Raw genomic sequence first — 19,494 nt, forward strand, 5'->3', positions numbered from 1 at the left:
ACTGTTAAAATTTGACATCAATTAAATTTGTTCAAAACCTCATTTTACCAATCTAAACTGTAAGTTCTATGGGCACTTTACAAATCAGCTTTCTTTTAAAATGAGTCAATACAGCACTTTAGTTTTAAATTGTGTTGTGGAGAAAAAATATTTTAGAGAGTGGGTTCAGTTTTTTATAAACCTACACCTAAGATTCAAGGAAAGTGTCACCCTTTCTATCTGTTAAGCTGTAATAGACCTCTGAGCATAAACCCTTGATTTTACTTATCACACACATAAGGATCAATCTGTGAAGTGTGTTAATTTCTTGTGAGGCAGTGACTGTGATAGGTTTGAAGTGAATCAGGTTGCCTTCTTACTTTAGCCTGGCTGATGGACAGGTTAGTACGTCCATAAAGTTCTCAGGGAAAGCAATAGAAATTTTACAGGCTGAATATTTCTTGGGGGCATCTCTACACCAGAGTGTTACGACTTTCTGCTGTTTCTTAATCAAATGACCGAGATCTCTCTAATGGCCTCCCTATAGTAAAATATGGGGCATTTGTTCTGTTTATACCCATTGAGCTCTAAGTTTCAAACGTAATATTGTACATTAGAGTTTCATATAAATGTGTGATTAGTCTTTTTTTAAAACCACTGTTCTTGATTCATTTTTCATTTTGTTGCCATATTTGGCTAAAACAAACTTTCCTCGTGCTGCCACTGCCATTATTTAGTTAATTCCTTCCTTTGTTTTTTCTCTCTCTTTAATCAAGGATTTGCCCCTTTTGCCAAATGCTAATTTGACCAATACTAATCCATTCAAATCATAACACCAGATTATAATGATAGTTTTCATAGCACACCAGTTTCATTTTTTTCCTCATTACCACCTTTAATAGCTTCCCATTTTCAAAGACTGTGGTCTCCAAAGTGGGCATAAAAGATCCTCATTGTAATGAGAAAGGAAGAAAATATTAGACCATACATTTGCATTAGATTTTTAAAAATCTACAGCATAACAAAGAAATTAATTCTTGATTTATTTCCCATGGCATAAGACACACCAGGAGTTCAGCCTAATCTCCTAATACTCTGCCATCATAACTGTCTCTGCCTTTATTTACATTACCTCAGAACCATAAGAGCCTCATGTATAGAAAAGAGGACCAGAATGTCTTGGGGTTACCACGGGAGACTTTTCAGGGGAAATTTTGAGAAGAACTTACTTTGGTATCTTTGATTATTCCAAGGGTAGCCTCCTCCTACTCTGGAGAAAGGCCTGAGTGCTTGAGAAATGGGTCAATGTTTTATTTTATCACTTCTTTACTCAAAAACTTTCAGTAACTCTATTATCTCAAGAGTGAAGTTCAAATCTCTTAGTCTGCATTCAAGACTCTCCTTAATTTAGCCAAAACTACCATTTCTATGCTGTCTCTAGAACACTGCTATAACTATTCCTCCTAAAGCAATCTTTCATTATCAAAGGTTACTTACCCCATTATGGATTTACCAGGTGGTGCTAGTGGTAAACCTGCTTGCCAGTGCAGGAGACATGAGACACAGGCTCAATCCTGGATTGGGAAGATCCCCTAGAGAAGGAAATGGCAACCCACTCCAGTATTCTTGCCTTGAGAATCTCCTCCTTCTCTTGGACACCCTCATGGACACAGGAACCTGATGGGCTACACACAGTCCATGGGGTCTCACAGAGTTGGACACAACTGAAGTGACTTAACACATACCCCATTATGACCACCTGGGTTTCCCTCTCTTTCTCTCTTTTTAAATTTTATTTCTTCTATCAGTTTTTTAGCTGTATAATTTTTATATTTTGGCTGTGCCATGCAGCATGTGGTATCTTAGTTCCTTGACCAGGGATTGAACCCAACCCTCCCACAATGGAAACACAGGGTCTTAATCACTGGACTGCAGGAAAAGTCCCCCTCTTCTGTCAGTTTTATTGAGATATAATTAACATACAGCACAGTGTAAGTTTAAGGTATACAGACCTCAAGTCAAGCATAATGACTTGACTCACATACATTGTGAATGATTACTACAAGTTTAGTTAACATCCATCATCTCATATAAAAATGGGAAAAAAGGAAAGAAAAAGTATATTTTTTTCCCTTGTGGTAAGAACCTTCAGGATTTGCTCTCTTGGCAACTTTTAAATATCCTGTAGAGCAGTGTTAACTATGCCATCATGTTGTACATTTCATCCTGCATACTTATTTGTTTTCCACGTATAAAATGGATGTTTGTAACTTTTGACCACCTTCATCTAATTATCCAACCCCCCCTGCCCAAACTCTTGCCTCTGGTAACCACAAATCTGATCTTTTTTTCTATGAGATTTTTTTTTTTTTTAAAGATTCCACATATAAGTGAGATCATACAGCATTTGTCTCTGCCTCATTTATTTTATTCAGCATAAAGCCTTCATAATTTATCTATGTTGTCTCAAATAGCAGGATTTCATTTCTTTTCCACAGCTGTGTAGTATTCCTGTGTGTGTGTATGTGTATACCACATTTTCTTTATCCATTCATTGTTGATGGACACCTAGGTTATCCCTCTCCTTGGGATCTCTTTGAAAATACAATTACATTAGAACAATAATACTTCCATGTAAATTATTTTATCAAATCACTTTCTTCTTCTTCTGTAAAGCTAAGATTCAGAGAACACAATATGTCTGGTGCCTATGGAAGGAGAAAACACACATTAAAAAAAGGGAAAGGGGAACTCCAAAGATTCATTTTCATTGCATGACAATTTCCCTAGTAGTTGCTCTGAGAAAGGGAACCCATTTGCAAATGAAAAACTCTTATTTTCAGTTCAAATTTTTTCCTTTTAGTTATCCCCATGGCATATAAATATGTCCAAATAAGTTTCCTGCGTGTATGTAATTCCCCGAGGCTAGTCAACCTGTGGTAAGTTTATGGATTTGACAGTTTCAGAAACAATTTTAGGAAAAGTAAGATACAGCAAGCCAAGAGGTTGGGGCAAACAGCTAACACCCTTTGTCTGAACATGTTAGTCACTGAGGACTACTGCCTGATTGCTATGGAAAGTGTCTTAAAACAAATCTTGTTTGAGAATTGTCTTTCCATTGTTTAGACTGGTCAAGTATATCAACGATTTTCTTGTTACTGACAGTTTTGGAAACAGTTTGTACTAAGGACCCCCGGGAACCTCGGGGCTATCCAAATGGGGCTTTCAGCTTTTTATCCTGAACAGGAAGCAACTTTGCAAGATACTAACTACAACCAATGAAACACCAAAACTTTTCCACCAGAAACATGTTAGTATCAATGATCACTTTTTGAAATTCTAAGCAAATAATTGCATCTAATTTTCTACGGAGGGCTTTCCTGGTGGCTCAGTGGTAAAGAATCCGCCTGCCAATGAAGGAGACCCACGTTCAATACCTGAGTTGGGAAGATTACTTGAAGAAGGAAATGGCAACCCAGTGCAGTGTTCTTGCCTGGGAAATCCTATGGGCAGAGGAACCTGGTGGGATATAGTCCGGGGGTCACAGAAGAGTTGGACATGACTTAGCGACTAAACAACAACAACAACAACAACAATTTTCTAGGGAACCTTCATGAGCTGAGTTTCATGTTTCACTGGCATCAAAGTCAGAACAAAAATCGAAAGCCTCCTATCTCCATTGTTGCTTTGTTTCTGTTGCAAGTGTCCTCTTGGCAAGTCATAAGTCATCCATCCATCTATCCACCTATCCAGGCATTCAGCCAGTAAGAATTAACACACTTAGGAGTATAGGTGTATGTTAAGTAGGATGTGTTCGCTCAGTTGTGTCTGACTCAGTGACCCCATGGATTGTAGCCCGCCAGCTCCTCTATCCATGGGATTCTCCAAGCAAGAATACTGGAGAGGGTAGCCATTCCCTTCTCCAGGGGATCGTCCCAACCAAGGGATCAAACCCGGGTCTCCTGCATTGCAAGTGAATTCCTTAACATCTGAGCCACCAAGGAAATGCAGGATAGAAGTATAAAAAGAATAATAAAATACTATTCCTGGGGAAATAGATGGGGAGACAGTGGAAACAGTGTCAAACTTTACTTTTTGGGGGCTCCAAAATCACTGCAGATGGTGATTGCAGCCATGAAATTAAAAGACGCTTATTCCTTGGAAGGAAAGTTATGACCAACCTAGATAGCATATTAAAAAGCAGAGACATTATTTTGCCAACAAAGGTCCATCTGGTTAAGGCTATGGTTTTTCTGGTGGTCATGTATGGATGTGAGAGTTGGACTGTGAAGAAAGCGGAGTGCCGAAAAATTGATGCTTTTGAACTATGGTGTTGGAGAAGCCTCTTGAGAGTCTCTTGGACTGCAAGAAGATCCAACCAGTCCATCCTGAAGGAGATAAGTCTTGGGTGTTCATTGGAAGGACTGATGCTGAAGCTGAAACTCCAATACTTTGGCCACCTCATGGGAAGAGTTGACTCACTGGAAAAGACCCTGATGCTGGGAGGGATCGGGGGCAGGAGGAGAAGGGGATGACAGAGGATGAGATGGCTGGATGGCATCACCGACTCGATGGGCATGAGTTTGAGTAAACTCCAGGAGTTTGTGATGGACAGGGAGGCCTGGCGTGCTGCGATTCATGGGGTCGCAAAGAGTCGGACACGACTGAGCAACTGAACTGAACTGAACTGAACTGAACTGATTCCTGGTCTCAAACTGTTTACATTTACCATGGAAAGACAAGCCATGCTAAGACTCCATCTACTCTTCTTTTTTAAGAAAAAATGTCTCCAAAATATTATTTCTACTCACATGTTACATTGCCTCATGTTCCACTATTTCCTCAAGCTCTTCTAATTGAGCTTCTGTCTCACCCCTCTACAGGCCTCCCAGGTGACATTAGTGGTAAAGAGCCCACCTGCCAATGCAGGAGACATAAAAGATGTGGGTTCGATCCCTGGGTTAGGAATGATACCCTGGAAGAGAACATGGCAACCCGCTCCAGTATTTTTGCCTGGAGAAGTCACATGGACAGTGGAGCCTGGTGGGCCATGGTCCATAGGGTCTCAACAAGAGTTGGACATGACTGAAGTGACTTAGCATGCATGCACTCATCACTCTACACCAATAGCTCATTACTCCATATTTCCAAATCCAGTGGTGGTGGTCACTTTTCTGTCCTTACATTACTCAACAGCTCAGGGGTTGACGACAGCCTTGTTAAAATCCTTCCTTCTCCTGCCTTCTATGCTGCTACGCTTTCCCAATTTTCTGCTCCACTCCATTGCTTGCTCAGTCTCAATCTCCTTTGCCAGTTCCTATTCCTCTGATAACCATCTAAATGCATCCCAGAGCCCCAGGCCTTCATCACTTCTTTACCTTCATCTATTCAGAGTAAATGTCTCATCTACTCATGACTTTAAATGCCTTGCATACACCAGTGACCCTCAGGTTACTTCCTTTGTCCCTTACCTTTTATCTAAACTCAGCTGTGGGCAACCACCTGCTTGCTTAAAATCTCCACTTGAATATTTATAGGCTTTCAATATTAATGTAGCATAACAAAGCTTGTGATCCTTATTCTCTTTCCCAACTTCCTTATCTCAATTCATAGCTCCCATTCATTCAGTTTCTCAGGCATAAACCTAGGAATCATTATCAATTTCTTCCTTTTCCCTACTCCTATTAATGATTTATAAACCAGTCATATTATCTTTACCTCTAAAATAAGTCTTAAATATGTTCCATTTTCATTTATTTCCACTACTATAATCTGAAAAATAGATCCTAATTTATTTTATACCTGCCTCTTCATAATTAATTCTCCATAATTATCCTTTAAAATATAAATCAAATATCCCATCCATTCTAGCTTAAAAAGTCTAATGGTTTCAGATGCCCTTGGAATAAAATTAATTTTCTTGTCATGACCTATAAGGGACTTTTTATAATTCTAGCCTCAGCATATACCACTTTTCCCCTCCTAATTCACTACACTAAAGGCACACTGACTTTTTTGTTCCTTGAGCAGAGACCAAGCTAGCTCCCACCTCAGGGTATTTACCCTTACTATTCACTCTAAACATCTGTCCCACATCTTTGCACATTCTTGATATCATTTGGGTCTCAGTTCAAATGTGGTTCCCTTCTCAGAGAGACTATCCAAAGTGAAGTACCTTTCCTTCCCTTACTTTCTCATCGGCCATAGCCTTGTTTTGTATTTTCCACAATAGAAACCATTGTCTGAAATCACCTTGTTCAATTTTATGTTTCCTTATTTATTGTCTTCCTCTCCCTCTCTGGAATGTCAGCAATCTGGAACTTTGTTCATCCTATTCATTGTTATATCCTCAATGTTTAGAAGGATGCCTGCACTTAAAAGGCTCTCAATCAATATTTGTTGAACAACTGGCTGAAAGACTCTTCAGCTGCTCCCTAGTGCATTTAGGATAAGGTTCAGCAACTCCACAGGGCTTACAGGTGAGTCCCTGCTTCCTTATTTAGCCTTATTCACTGCTCAGATGCTCTGAACTCTCCTTAGCTTTGGTCAGGTACTGTCACTACTCAACACTTCTGGACTTTCACATTTGTTATTCTTTCTTTGGATTCTCTCCCCGTTCTGTATTCATCTTTGCCTGACTCATGTCTACTTACCTTTTAACTCTTAGCTTGGGGTTCAGTTCCTCTGTGTTGGTGGTTGATAGATAATCTTCCCAAACAGCTTCCTACTCAGACCAGAAAGTTTGAAGTCCTCATTTAGAAAGTTCAGAGGTCTCCTTGTCTTCTTGGAACTGTGGATGTTTCCACAAAAGTCAATAACAAGAAAACTGTTGGGAGTTCTGACTGAGACAATGGTGTGACAATTCTTAATGAAGGCTTGTTTTAAATAGTCTATTACCATAGCAATCAGAAAGCAGTTGTAGTGACTAATATAGTAATAAAATTTTGACGGTTAGGTTAAGCAAGGTGTTTCCCATGCAAACTGATGACTTTTAATTCTTTACCCCTCTGCCCTTGGGCCCCTTTGCTTTTCACTGCGTTTTCTAAGGAATGGGCGTTTTCGGGAATTGGGCTTTAATTATCAAGTTTCATGAGTACATTTCTAAGTCAAAGTTAGACTTGTGATTAATTTAAACTAGGAAACATCCTTGAACTTAAATATGGGAATTTTCCATTTGTAAGAAAACATGTTTTCAGGGCAGACAGCTGAGGAAAAAAAACACAATCAAATATCATCATATATACAGGTTCACTGTAATCTCACAAGTGTCTTTCTACAAATTCCAGGTTGGATTGTTACCCTTGCTCTGTTCACTAAAGCTTCTCCTATCATAAAACTTGGTGGTGGTTTAGTTGCTAAGTCGTGTCCGACTCCTGTGACCCCATGGACTGTAGCCCACCAGGTTGTCAGTCCATGGGACTCTCCAGGCAAAAATACTGGAGAGGGCTGCCATTTTCTTCTCCAGGGGATCTTCCCAACCCAAGGATCAAACCCACATCTGTTACATCTACCTATACTGCCAGGTGGGTTCTTTACCACTAGCTCCACCTGGGAAGCCCATCATAAGATCAGCTGTGAGTAAATATGAATTAAAGAGTCAAAAGGAGGGGACATACCTATGTCTGATCCATGTTGATATACAGCAGAAACCAACACAGTATTGTAAAGCAATTATCCTCCAATTAAAAATAAATTTAAAAAAATAGTCCAAAGAATATCCTGCAGTTCAGAATAGGTAATGCCTTTCTCATCTATTTCCACATTAAATTCAAAACTTGGATAGGCCCATTTTAACTCTTAGTAAAGACAGAAAATAAAAGAGGATTACTGGTATGTAAGGGAAGATAATGAACTCACATTTTAACATGCTGAGTTTCAGGATGGAAGATATCCAAGGCAATTTGCCCAATAAGCAGTTGGAATCAAAGGTCTGGAGCTTAAGAGAGAAGCATAGCCTAAAGACGGGAGGATTGTAAAATGGTATAGACGCTCTGGAAAATAGTTTGGCAGTTTCTTAAACTAAACATGTGCTTACCATACAACCCAGGAATTAAAGTCCTGAGCATTTATCCCAGGGTTGGGGGGATACATGTTTACATAAGAACCTGTAATTGAATATTTTTAGAAGCTTTATTCATTAAAAACTGGAAGCAATCCAATGTCCTTTAATGAGTAAGGTTAAGCACATTTGGTATATCCACCCAATATACACCATGGACTATTTACTCAGCCATTAAAAAAAAGAATGAAATTTTGCCATTTGCAACAATATGGATGGACTTGGAGGGTATTACACTTAGTGAAACAAGTCAGATAAGGACAAATGTTTAGCAACTAAACCACCACCAAGTTTTATGATAGGAGAAGCTTTAGTGAACGGAGCAAGGGTAACAATCCAACCTGGGATTTGTAGACACTGAAAGCCACCTTGGATTCCTCTTTCTCATCTATTTCCACATTAAATCCAAAACTTGGATAGGCTCACTTTAACTCTTGTCTTTCGAACAGAGAAGACAGATCATTATTCTCTACCAATAATTATAATTACCTAAAGCATTCACATAATGATGTTCTAGCTTGGGGTACTTCCTTGCCAAATTAAGCACAAGTATTTTAGTCAGTAGGTATATTAATGCTTATGGTATGGAGAAGTGAAATAGACTCACTGGTCACATATGAGTAGGTCTAAATTGCCAAGTGAACTTAAAACCCTCTGCATAGTAGCAGACTGGAAAACACAGATTTATTTTGGGAAGAACTCTAGACTTCTATCTGGGTCAAAACTGCAAATAAATTCTACTATATTTATGAAACAAGTATTTTAGCAGTGTGAAGACTGTCAAACAATCATATGTGGCCCAGTCTGCTGACTTAGATCCACTGGCAGTTATAATAATGTGTGGTGGTGGTTTAGTTGCTAAGTTGTGTCTGACTCTTGTGACCCCGTGGACTGTAGCCTGCCAGGCTGCTCTGTCCACGGGATTCTCCAGGCAAGACTACTGGAGTGGGTTGTCATTTCCTTCTCCAGGGGATCTTCCTGACCCAGGAATCGAATCTGGGTCTCCTGCATTGCAGGCAGATTCTTTACCGACTGAGCTACAAGGGAAGCCCATAATAATATGTAAAAGTCACCAAGGAAATTAGCTAATATTAATAATAATTGTGCCTTGATGGCTCAGGAACTAAATATCTACATTTAAAATTTTTGAAAGAAATTTTCAAGTTGTTTGTGAAATGAGCTAGGGCACACTTGTTTCTGGTCAATACTCTGGCCATTCAACAGAATTTGAGTCATACCTCACTGCTGTTACTAACTATTCTTACCTAGTTAGGTCAACTGCATGACCCCAGGCTCCAAACTATGTCTTCTTTGTCTAAGGAACAAGTTATCCTTAGATCAAATTCTCAGAGACATGACTTAACACTCATCAAATTGACATTCTGAAATAAAAGCCCTGTCAGTGCTGAGAAGTAAAATAAAGAAATGTACAATGAAGAGTCAGGTGCCAATCCACTTAGTGGAGATTACTGTCCACTTCTTGGAGATGACCCTTTCCTTGTCTTCTTGGGGTGGGAGACGAGGATCAGAGTTAGCAATACCAACTGTGACCAGAACACACGTACCACAGTTATGGTTGTTGAAGAGTGTCCTATGTTACCCTCTTCCTGTCTCCTTTTCCAGTTGGGTAGCCAATTCCACTTCTGGTGGAAAAGCCATCATCTCTTTTGCATTTAGCATAAATGTCTATTAAGAAACTGCTTATATTGAAAGTAACTGGTAATATCGTTGTCCCTAGAGACTGTGTAGTGTGACTGCTTGGCATAATAGTAGGTGAGGAAGCCAAACCAGCTTTGTAACAATGGGGAATATGTTCAGGAAATTCCCCATTTAAGCTCATTTCCAACCAGTTTTGTTCAACGAGTCCTATGGGACATTGGAGTCCTTGGACGCCAGAGCCATTATTACTGTTATAACCAGGTCCCATCACATTACTGGACCGTCACCAACAGCTGCAAAGGGAAAACATTCATAAGACTGCAGCTTTAGAAATGAGAAAGTGGCCAGGCTCCTACCTCCTGTCTTCTCGCTTGGAGCACAACTCATTTCCAATCCATCTTTTCTTCCCAGCTACTCAGCATCCAGGTTTGACTTTCCTGTGGATATACTGGACCTACGGTGAGCCTAAGAAAGTGAAGCTGGAGAACTAGACATAAGAGTTTGCTGCAGAATCAGTTAATCTTCTGAGAAGTGTGTTTGGCATAGGCCCAGACACCTGGAAAATTTTCAGGGAAGAGCTCACTCACTCTTGCTTAAGTCTTTCTGTGTTAGCTTTCCATTGAAGCAGTAATCAATGATCACAAATGTATTATCTTATAGTCTTGTAGGTCAGAAGTCTGACAGGTCTCTCCTGGCTAAAATCAGGTGTCACAGGGCTGCATTCCTTTCTGAAGGTTCCAGGGGAAGACCCACTTCCCTGCTCATTTGAGCTGTTGATAGAATTCAGCTCCTTGTTCTTTAAAACTAAGGTTCCTGATTTCTTGCTTGCCATCAATTCAGGGCTTTCCTCAGTTTCTCAAGGCTATTTACTTTCCTAGGTTTGTGGCTCCCTTCCTCCATCTTCAAAGCCAGCAATAGTGGGTAAACTCATTCTCCCACTTTGACTCTCTTCTCTTTTCCCCTCTATCTCATCCTTTTATTACTTAGCCAGGACATGTTTTCTGCCTTTAAGGTCTCATGTGATTAGACTGGGCCCACATAGGTAATCCAGAATAATCTCACAGTCTCAAGATTCATACCCTTCATTACATCAGGAAATTCTCTCTTGCCATTTCATGCAACAGACAAATTCCAAGAATTTGAGTTTGAGCATTTGGGGAAGTCCACTGCTGTGCCTATTAAATTATCTAAAGGTAAGAACTCAGTCATTCATTTATTTATTTTTCAACAAACACTTATTTAGTACCTTTTATATACCAGACGATTTACAAGGCATTGGATGTTCTGGCCTTTTTCATTTGTGAACTGTGAGAGGTGATAAAGAATTTGTGTGTTGAGCAAATTTACCTGCTGAATTTTCTCTTGTGCCACATATCGTCCACAAGAAGAAGAGGCCTGGGAGGGAACTGACGACATAGGAGACTCTCCAACAACCACAATTGTGGTACATGGTTATCGATCTCTAACTCCTATACTGATTCAATTCACTTTTCACAGATCAGGGGCTGGGTGTCAGATGAGGAATTAATGATGTATATGGACTACTGTAGGAGTTATCTTTAATTCAGAAAGAATCAATTCATGTAGCAGTACAAAAGGACATATGATATGAGCTATGGTGTGACACTAGCATCCGTAAATACAAGTTTTTCTCTACAAGAGCTTATGATTTAATTCAGGAGATATGACACTTCAAATAGTTTGATAATAATGCGGAGCAATATTTCATTTAATCGAAGCAAAAGTCATGCTTCACTTACAGGGAGCCTAAGAATGACATAACCAATGCAAGTCTGAGATGTAGGAAAACTTCCTTTCTTTCTTGTATACATCATCAGTGGGGGTGGTGCTGGTAGTGGGAGAAGAGGATCAGAATTAGTAATATCAGCTGTGACCAGAACATCTCATTAATTGATGGACTACAAATAAAAGATAGCATTGCTATTATATATTCTTTCTCTGTTATCTGTTATCTTCCTTGAACAAGGAAAAACTAGGGAAAATTACATAAAATATAATACTCAAACAGTGACAAAACCAAATGCGGGTGAGGACATGGAGTAACAGGAACTTTCATTCCTTGCTGATGGAAATACAAAACTATGCAGCTATTTTGAAAGGCAGTTTGGCAGTTCCTTACAGAAGTAAATATACCCTTACTATATGATCCAACAATCTTGCTTGCTGGTATTTATTCAAATGAATTGAAAACTTATGTCCACATAAAAACCTGCACACAGATGTTTATAGCAGCTTTATTCACATTTGTCAAAACCTGAAAATGATCAACGTGTCCTTCGGTAGGTGAATGGATAAACAAACTATGGTATACTCGTAAGTAGAAAGTACCAAAGAGAAATGCACTATCAAACCATGAAAAGATATGAAAAAACTTGAATGTATATCACTAAGTGAAAGAAGCCATCTTTCAAGATTACGTATTATATGATTCCAACTATATGGCATTCTAGAAAAGGTTAAACTATGGAGACAATAAAAAGATTAGTGGTTGCCACAGGTTTGGAGACACAGAGACTCTTTAGGGCAGTGAAACTATTCTGTATAATACCACAATGGTAGATACATGTCATTAGAAGTTCATCCGAACCCATAGAATGTATGACACCAACAGTGAACCCTAAGGTATATTATGAACTTTGGGTGACAATGATGTGTCACCATAGGTTCATCAATTGTAAAAAATGTACCCCAGAGTGATGAGGCCTATGAATGATGGGGGTAGGCTGTGCATGGGAAGGGGTAAGGAGTTATATGGAAGCTCTGTAGATTCAGCTCAGTTTTCCTATGAGCCTAAAAGCACTCTAAAAATAAAGCCTATTTTTAAAAATGCCATTACTACTATTTTCTGAGCACCTATTTTGTGTCAGGCACCAGGCCAATCTATGTAAGCTAGCTCTTGTCCTAAAATAGATGCTATTAACTTTTTTGGGGGGGTTCCAAAGTCACTGCAGATGGTGATTGCAGCCATGAAATTAAAAGACGCTTACTCGTTGGAAGGAAAGTTATGACCAACCTAGACAGCATATTAAAAAGCAGAGACATTACTTTGTCAGCAAAAGTCTGTCTAGTCAAGGCTATGGTTTTTCCAGTAGTCATGTATAGATGTGAGAGTTGAACTATAAAGAAAGCTGAGTGCCGAAGAATTGATGCTTTTGAACTGTGGTGTTGGAGAAGACTCTTGAGAGTTCCTTGGACTGCAAGGAGATCCAACCAGTCCATCCCAAAGGAGATCAGTCCTGAGTGTTCATTGAAAGGACTGATGTTAAAGCTGAAGCTCCAATACTTGGCCACCTGATGAGAAGAGCTGACTCATTTGAAAAGACCTTGACACTGGGAAAGACTGAGGGCAGGAGGAGAAGGGGACGACAGAGGATGAGATGGTTGGATGGCATCACCAACTCAATGAACATGAGTTTGGGTAGGCTCCGGGAGTTGTTGATGGACAGGGAGGCCTGGCATGCTGCAGTCCATGGGGTCACAAAGAGTCAGACATGACTGAGCAACTGAACTGAACTGAACTGAACTTTGTCCTACAAATTAGAAAACTGTTACTTGTCCAGAATTATGAGTTTGTCAAGGTCATTCAGTTAATAAGTGAGAACCTGAGATGCTAACCTTTATTCCCTGGCTGAAAAGACCAAGTACTTTTTTTTTATTATATTATACTGTCTTCAGGAACCTGGCTGCCAATGCAGAAGACTTATATAAGAGATGTCTTCCAATCCCTGGGTTGGGCAACCCGCTCCAGTATTCTTGCCTGGAGAATCCCATGGACAGAGGAGCCTGGCGGGCTACAGTCCATATCTTTGCAAAGAGTCAGACATGACTGAAGCAACTTAGCATGCACGCACACATGCATACTGTCTTCTCGAATAAACAAAAATACATATTCCTTTTTATAAACACAAACTGAAGGGAATTATATTTGACAATATGGAGGACACTTTGATAACAATCACTGAATCTTTGAGCAGAAAGATACCTGACTAAGAAACTAGGAAATAAAAAGTTTAAGGCTAAGAAAAACAGAAACTAAGAAGGTACACAGGAAGTAGCTATAAGTCCTTTCCAAAGAAGAGCACTATTTAAAGGCCAGTTATATCTAGAGGATTCAAACTTCCAATTATGGAGAAGTAGTCCTTTCAAATGTGGAGAAGGCAATGGAAACCCACTCCAGTACTCTTGCCTGGAAAATCCCATGGACGGAGGAGCCTGGTAGGCTGCAGTCCATGGGGTCTCTACGTGTTGGACATGACTGAGCGACTTTATTTTCACTTTTCACTTTCATGCATTGGAGAAGGAAATGGCAACCCACTCCAGTGTTCTTGCCTGGAGAATCCCAGGGACGGTGGAGCCTGATGGGGTCGCAGAGAGTCAGACATGACTGAGGTGACTTAGCAGCAGCAGCAACAGTCCTTTCAAATCAACTCTTCAAGAGAAAACAACCATAAACTCTGGACTCTGGAGAGCAACCCAAAGCAGGTAGACATTGGGGTGGGGAGGGGGCTCATCTATACTTGGAGGAAGGGAATAACACTGAGATAAAAAATGTTCCCATTTTTGTCAACTTCTTGCCTCAAACAAGGCTAAAACTTAGATTGGAAATCTAAAATCTTACTGACCTGAAGAATCAGAAGGCAAAGTTTAGGGCAACCATAACAACTAGAAGGAAAAATTCTAAAAAAGGAGAAATCCAGAGAAATGGAGTCCCAAATTCTGTATATAATGTCCCCAAATCTCTAGCTACTCATGAACTACTGTGTGAATGGCAGATGTCAAGCACATGACTAGGGTTCAAAGAATTGAACAAAGATTTCTGCTGCTGCCCATTATGAAGCAATGAGTTTGGAGTGTGAGTTCGATTGAATTGCCTGCCTGATAGAAAAAATTATTCCATACTCTTCAGGGAATCCAGCTGAACTTGTTTTTCACAATGAACAGATCAAAATGTTCAGGTAGCACCAAAATATTATTGTACATATGAATATACCAGAATATATGATCCACACTTTTTCAAAAAAGACAATGTAATAGAGACTGATTCCAAAATAACTCAGGTGTTGGAAACCGAGACAAAGATTTTAGGTTAACTATTATAATTATTCTCAATACTGTGGAGGAAATTATGGTCATAATTAATGAACAAATAGGAAATCTCAGCAGAGAAATGGAAACTACAAGAAAGTATGGGTATTCTAGAACTAAAAAACATCATGTCTAAAATTTTTTAATTCACTGACTGGACTTAACAGTAGATTGGAGATGACCAAACAGAATGAATGAACTTGAAGTCAGCTAAATAAGAATTACACAGTCTGAAGAACAGAAAGATTGCATACAACAGAGAAAAACAGAAGAAAGAAAAAGAAAAAAGCCTCAGCAACTTGTGATACTGATAATATGGTTGGGTAAGATAATACAAAGGGGCTTACCTGGTGGTTCAGTGGTAAAGAATCCACCTGCCAATGCAGGAGACTCAGACTTGATCTCTGGGTTGGGAAGATCCCCTAGCAGAAATGGAAACCCATTCCAGTATTCTTGCCTTGGAAATCTCATGAACAGAGGAGCCTGGAGGGCTACAGTCCAAGGGGTTGCAAAAGAATAGGACATGCTTAGCAACTAAACAACAACAACAACAAAGACAATACAAAGGTATTTTCTTACTGACCATAACCCACATTTCCTACATTCTAAATAACTGCTATCTTCATATACTAAACCTGCTTTCAGGATGATGTCAATACTTGGCTCATTCTATGAGGTCTGCTATTCTCATTTTCAGCGGTGCTATTTGTTAACTCACCCAGCTGTTATTGAGCCTTTTGTTTTTCTTGTATCAGCCACTGTGCTAACTGTTGTAGAAAGTAGATGAAATAGATATTATACTTGAGAGGGCATGAAATGAGTGCAACACTAGAGATTCAGGCAAAGGGCTATTGTGTTACTGTGAAGAGATGTTCACTAGAGAAATTTTTTCAGCAACTGTCCACCTTCTTTTATTGGAGAGATCAGGAGAAGGAGTTGACCCCACAGTGTTTCAGTCCCTCCCTCTCTTCTCTTTGGCATTTGCTTGTCCATAGAGAATTTGTGTCCTAGTGATATATGGTATAAGGCATTGCCCTTGCTGTACAAACCTTGTGTTGGCCATGTGAGGTCAGAGCCTTAAGTGGCTAAGTCCAATTCTGTGAGCAACTTTAAAAAGTCAGTTGCTGAAGACCTAAGCCATGTTCACCAAAAATGTATGCCTACATTAACATTTTTAGTGGTGGTATAGTATTTTTATGACCTATATGTTCTACAGTTTAGGTTGTTTCTGATTCTTTTTTCTTTTTGTTGTTATTACTGCAACAAACAACTTTTTATATGTTTACCTACATGAATATTTCTGAAGAAAGAAATAGAATTGCTGGGTCAATTGGTAAAAGTCTGATAACTATTGACAGTTTCCTCCAGAATACATTGTAACAGTTTTTACAGCCACCAATTTGTCACAACCTCTTATCTTTTTATTTAGACCATCCATTTGTCCTCACATGAATTTGTAGGAGCTTCATTTGACTGCCTCATTCATCCACATCCTAGTACTCTTTATAGCCATTAATCTTTGGCCACTAATCTCTCTCACAGGAATTGCTGCTGGGACATTCTGTAAAAGATGCAAGACTTGCTGAAAAAAATGTGCAGTCCTCTCTCTCTTCTATAATACCTCCCTGATTTCTATAGAGACAGCACAAATAAAGCAATTTTTTCAAAATATGGTTTGAATATGTGGATGTCAAATACTCAATAAGATTTATTTTTAACCATGCAAAACTTGCCATTTCGTGAGGGCTTGGTGGTGATGAATGGGGATGAAAAAGTAGGAAGGAAGTAACTTTTTAAGGATAAGGCTTTTTAATTCCATCTTTTGAACTTGGAATATGCCAGTGGAATTACAGCAAACATTTTTGTTATCATATCTCAGAATAGTTTACCAACATAAAGATAATAGTGACTTAACTATGTTTAGGTTAGAGGCCTTGCAAAACACTTGCAATACAAGTGGGGTGTACATTAATATCCCTGTTTTACAAATGAAGAAATGGAGGCTCAGAGAATACAAGTATCTTGCCCAGGGTCACTTTCTACGTGGCCAAACAAGGACTTAAACTAAGACCCACATCCTAGCTTGAGCTGACGAGAAAGACTAAAGGCAGATTAAACAGCACAGTGAATAGCTAAGAGTAAACTTGTTTTCGTTTCCTTTACTTTCATTCTGTTACTAGTCCAAGTTCCCTCTGCTTGCCACATGACAGGCCAATGAATCCAAGAGACAAGGTGTTGAGGCAAGGCGTTGAGATAACTTCATTTGGAAAGCCAGCTGACTGAGCCGATGGCAGACTAATGTCTCAAAATAACCATTGTGTTGGGGCCTGGATGCCAGGTTCCTTTATAAAACAGAGAGAGGGAGGATCTTAGGAAGTAAAGGCCATTATCTTGCAAATATCTCCTGGAATGGCCAACCTCAGGAAAGGAATGTGTTAATCTTTTCATTCTAGCAGCCATTCACAGATGGGCAGGGTCAGATTATCTCCCTGTGAGCTGAACAAAGGAAATTATATAGATTCCTGTTGAGGTCTGACAGAAAACAACAAAATTCTGTAGAGCAATAATCCTTCAATTAAAAAATAAATAAATTTTTTTAAAAAGTCAGGCAGACGGGCAGGGTTCCCTGAGGCAGGCCATTATGTATGATTATATTAACAACCACCTCAGGCGAACGATAAGCGTTGAGGAGCTGGGGGGGACATGAAAAACACAAGTAGTAGTCATCCACCATATCAACCACCCCTTGTTGTAAATGAGAAAGTCGGATGTGGCCTGATGGCTGCCTTTGCGCTTTCTCACATCCTGCTCGCTCCCACACCCAGTTCCTCAGCGCTTACCACTTACAGTGGGGGGTAAATGATGGCTGCTAGATAGCGGCATTGTTCTTCCTGGGCTTGGAAATTTACTTTTAGGAGGCTGGAATCCCGATGAAGACTGTGACATCCTTGTTTACCGCTATGGCAGGAAATAGTCCATTTCATAGTACCATCTTAATCTTATTTGCACATGTTTTTCTAGAAGTTGTGATTGGCCTATAAGCAAATTTTATGTTCACTCTTAAAATTTAGCGTCAGAACCATCATCCATATTACCACAGTCTTCGTAATGAGTGTTTTATTGGTTGCAGAGTAAATGATTTCCCCAGTGGGCGTTTAAGTTGTTCCCAGTATTTGGTCATCCAAATCAAATTATGTTTTGTGCTAAGTGTTTTGTTGCTACTAAATTACTTCCTTAGAAAAAATTCTCAAGAGCCATGTTATTGAATAAACGGGTATAAACATTTTTTATAGCCCTTCCCACATGGTGCCACATTATTAGGCAAAGGGCTCTATGAATCTAAGTGACACCCATAAGTAAGTGCAGAGTTAGCTATTTTCAAAGGAAACCATCCTGTTTCCCAGTCCTGGTAATTTGATGAGTTAGAAACTTTGAAAGACTCTCCACATTAAAACAACCAAGATACTGAATAAAATGTAAAAGCCTTTTAAATGAATTACTGAACTGACAAGAAAATACAGAATCTGAGATCCTCAAAATGGATTAAAACCAACAACCCTGGAAAGTAAGTAATAAAGCTCTCCTTTACCTTAGGTACTGCTCAACACAGAAGAGTATCACACTGATAATTTGTATTTTTCCTAAACATGATATCATATAAAGAGACATATGATTCAATTTGATGCATTATTGGTGACATTAAGTTTGATCACTAGATTTAAGGCAGTATCTGTCAGACTTCTCCCATGTAAAGGCACCTCTCCCCATGAATAAGTTATCTTTAGGGTGTTACCTTAAAACTGTATAAATACCTCATTCTCTTTACCCAATAGTATCTTTACCTTGTAGTAATACAGCTGTTGCAGGAAGGGGGACCCCTTCCAGGGCCCGAAACTGGGCTCTTGTCTAATACTTGGAAATGAATTGTCCGAGGAGACACATGTGCTGACAAAGCAAGAGATTTTATTGGAAAGGGCACCCGGGTGGAGAGCAGTGGGGTAAGGGAACCCAGGAGAACTGCTCTGCCGCATGGCTTGCAGTCTCCGGGTTTATGGTAATGGGATTGGTTTCCGGGTTGTCTTTAGCCAATCATTCTGACTCAGAGTCCTTCCTGGTGGTACATACTTTGTTCAGCTAAGATGGATGCCAGGAAGAAGGATTCTGGGAGGTGTTCGGGCATGTGGTGTCTCCTTTTGACCTTTCCCGAACTCTTCTGGTTGGTGGAGGCTTATTAGTTCCCTGTTCCTTACCAGGACCTCCTGTAGTAAAACAACTCATGCAAATAGTTACTATGGTGCCTGGCCAGGGTGGGTGGTTTCAATCAGTGTGCTTCTCCTAACACATCCATTCATAACACTTGCCTGAAAGAAGGTGATTTTTTTTTCTCTGTAATTTAAGTACTGTCAAATTCAAACTGCTTGAGCTAATTTGTACTCCTACCAGCGAGACAGGAGTTTCCAATGTTCCATATATGCACCAAACTTGCTAAGGTTGGATTTACCAAGTTTTAGCATTTTAATGAACATGGGATTGTATTTCCTATAAGCTGACAGATTTAGATGCTTGTTTTAGATTCAGGTTCATTTATTTAGTCAAAGATGCTTCACACATGATACTATATACTTCCTATTGTATCATATCAAGAGGAATGTAATGTAAGGTTGTCAATCAATAGGTAAAAAGATAGTTAA

General features: G+C 39.5%; 1 protein-coding gene across 2 annotated transcripts in view; it reads left to right on the forward strand.

Annotated features, from left to right (window-relative positions):
- SELE (selectin E) overlaps window positions 1-19,494 on the forward strand; it is a 55,278-nt gene that overhangs the window by 682 nt on the left and 35,102 nt on the right. The gene's annotated exons all lie outside the window — the stretch shown is intronic.

The sequence above is a fragment of the Cervus canadensis genome, chromosome 13 (genome assembly GCF_019320065.1).
Source record: "Cervus canadensis isolate Bull #8, Minnesota chromosome 13, ASM1932006v1, whole genome shotgun sequence".
NCBI classification, from domain to species: Eukaryota; Metazoa; Chordata; class Mammalia; order Artiodactyla; family Cervidae; genus Cervus; species Cervus canadensis.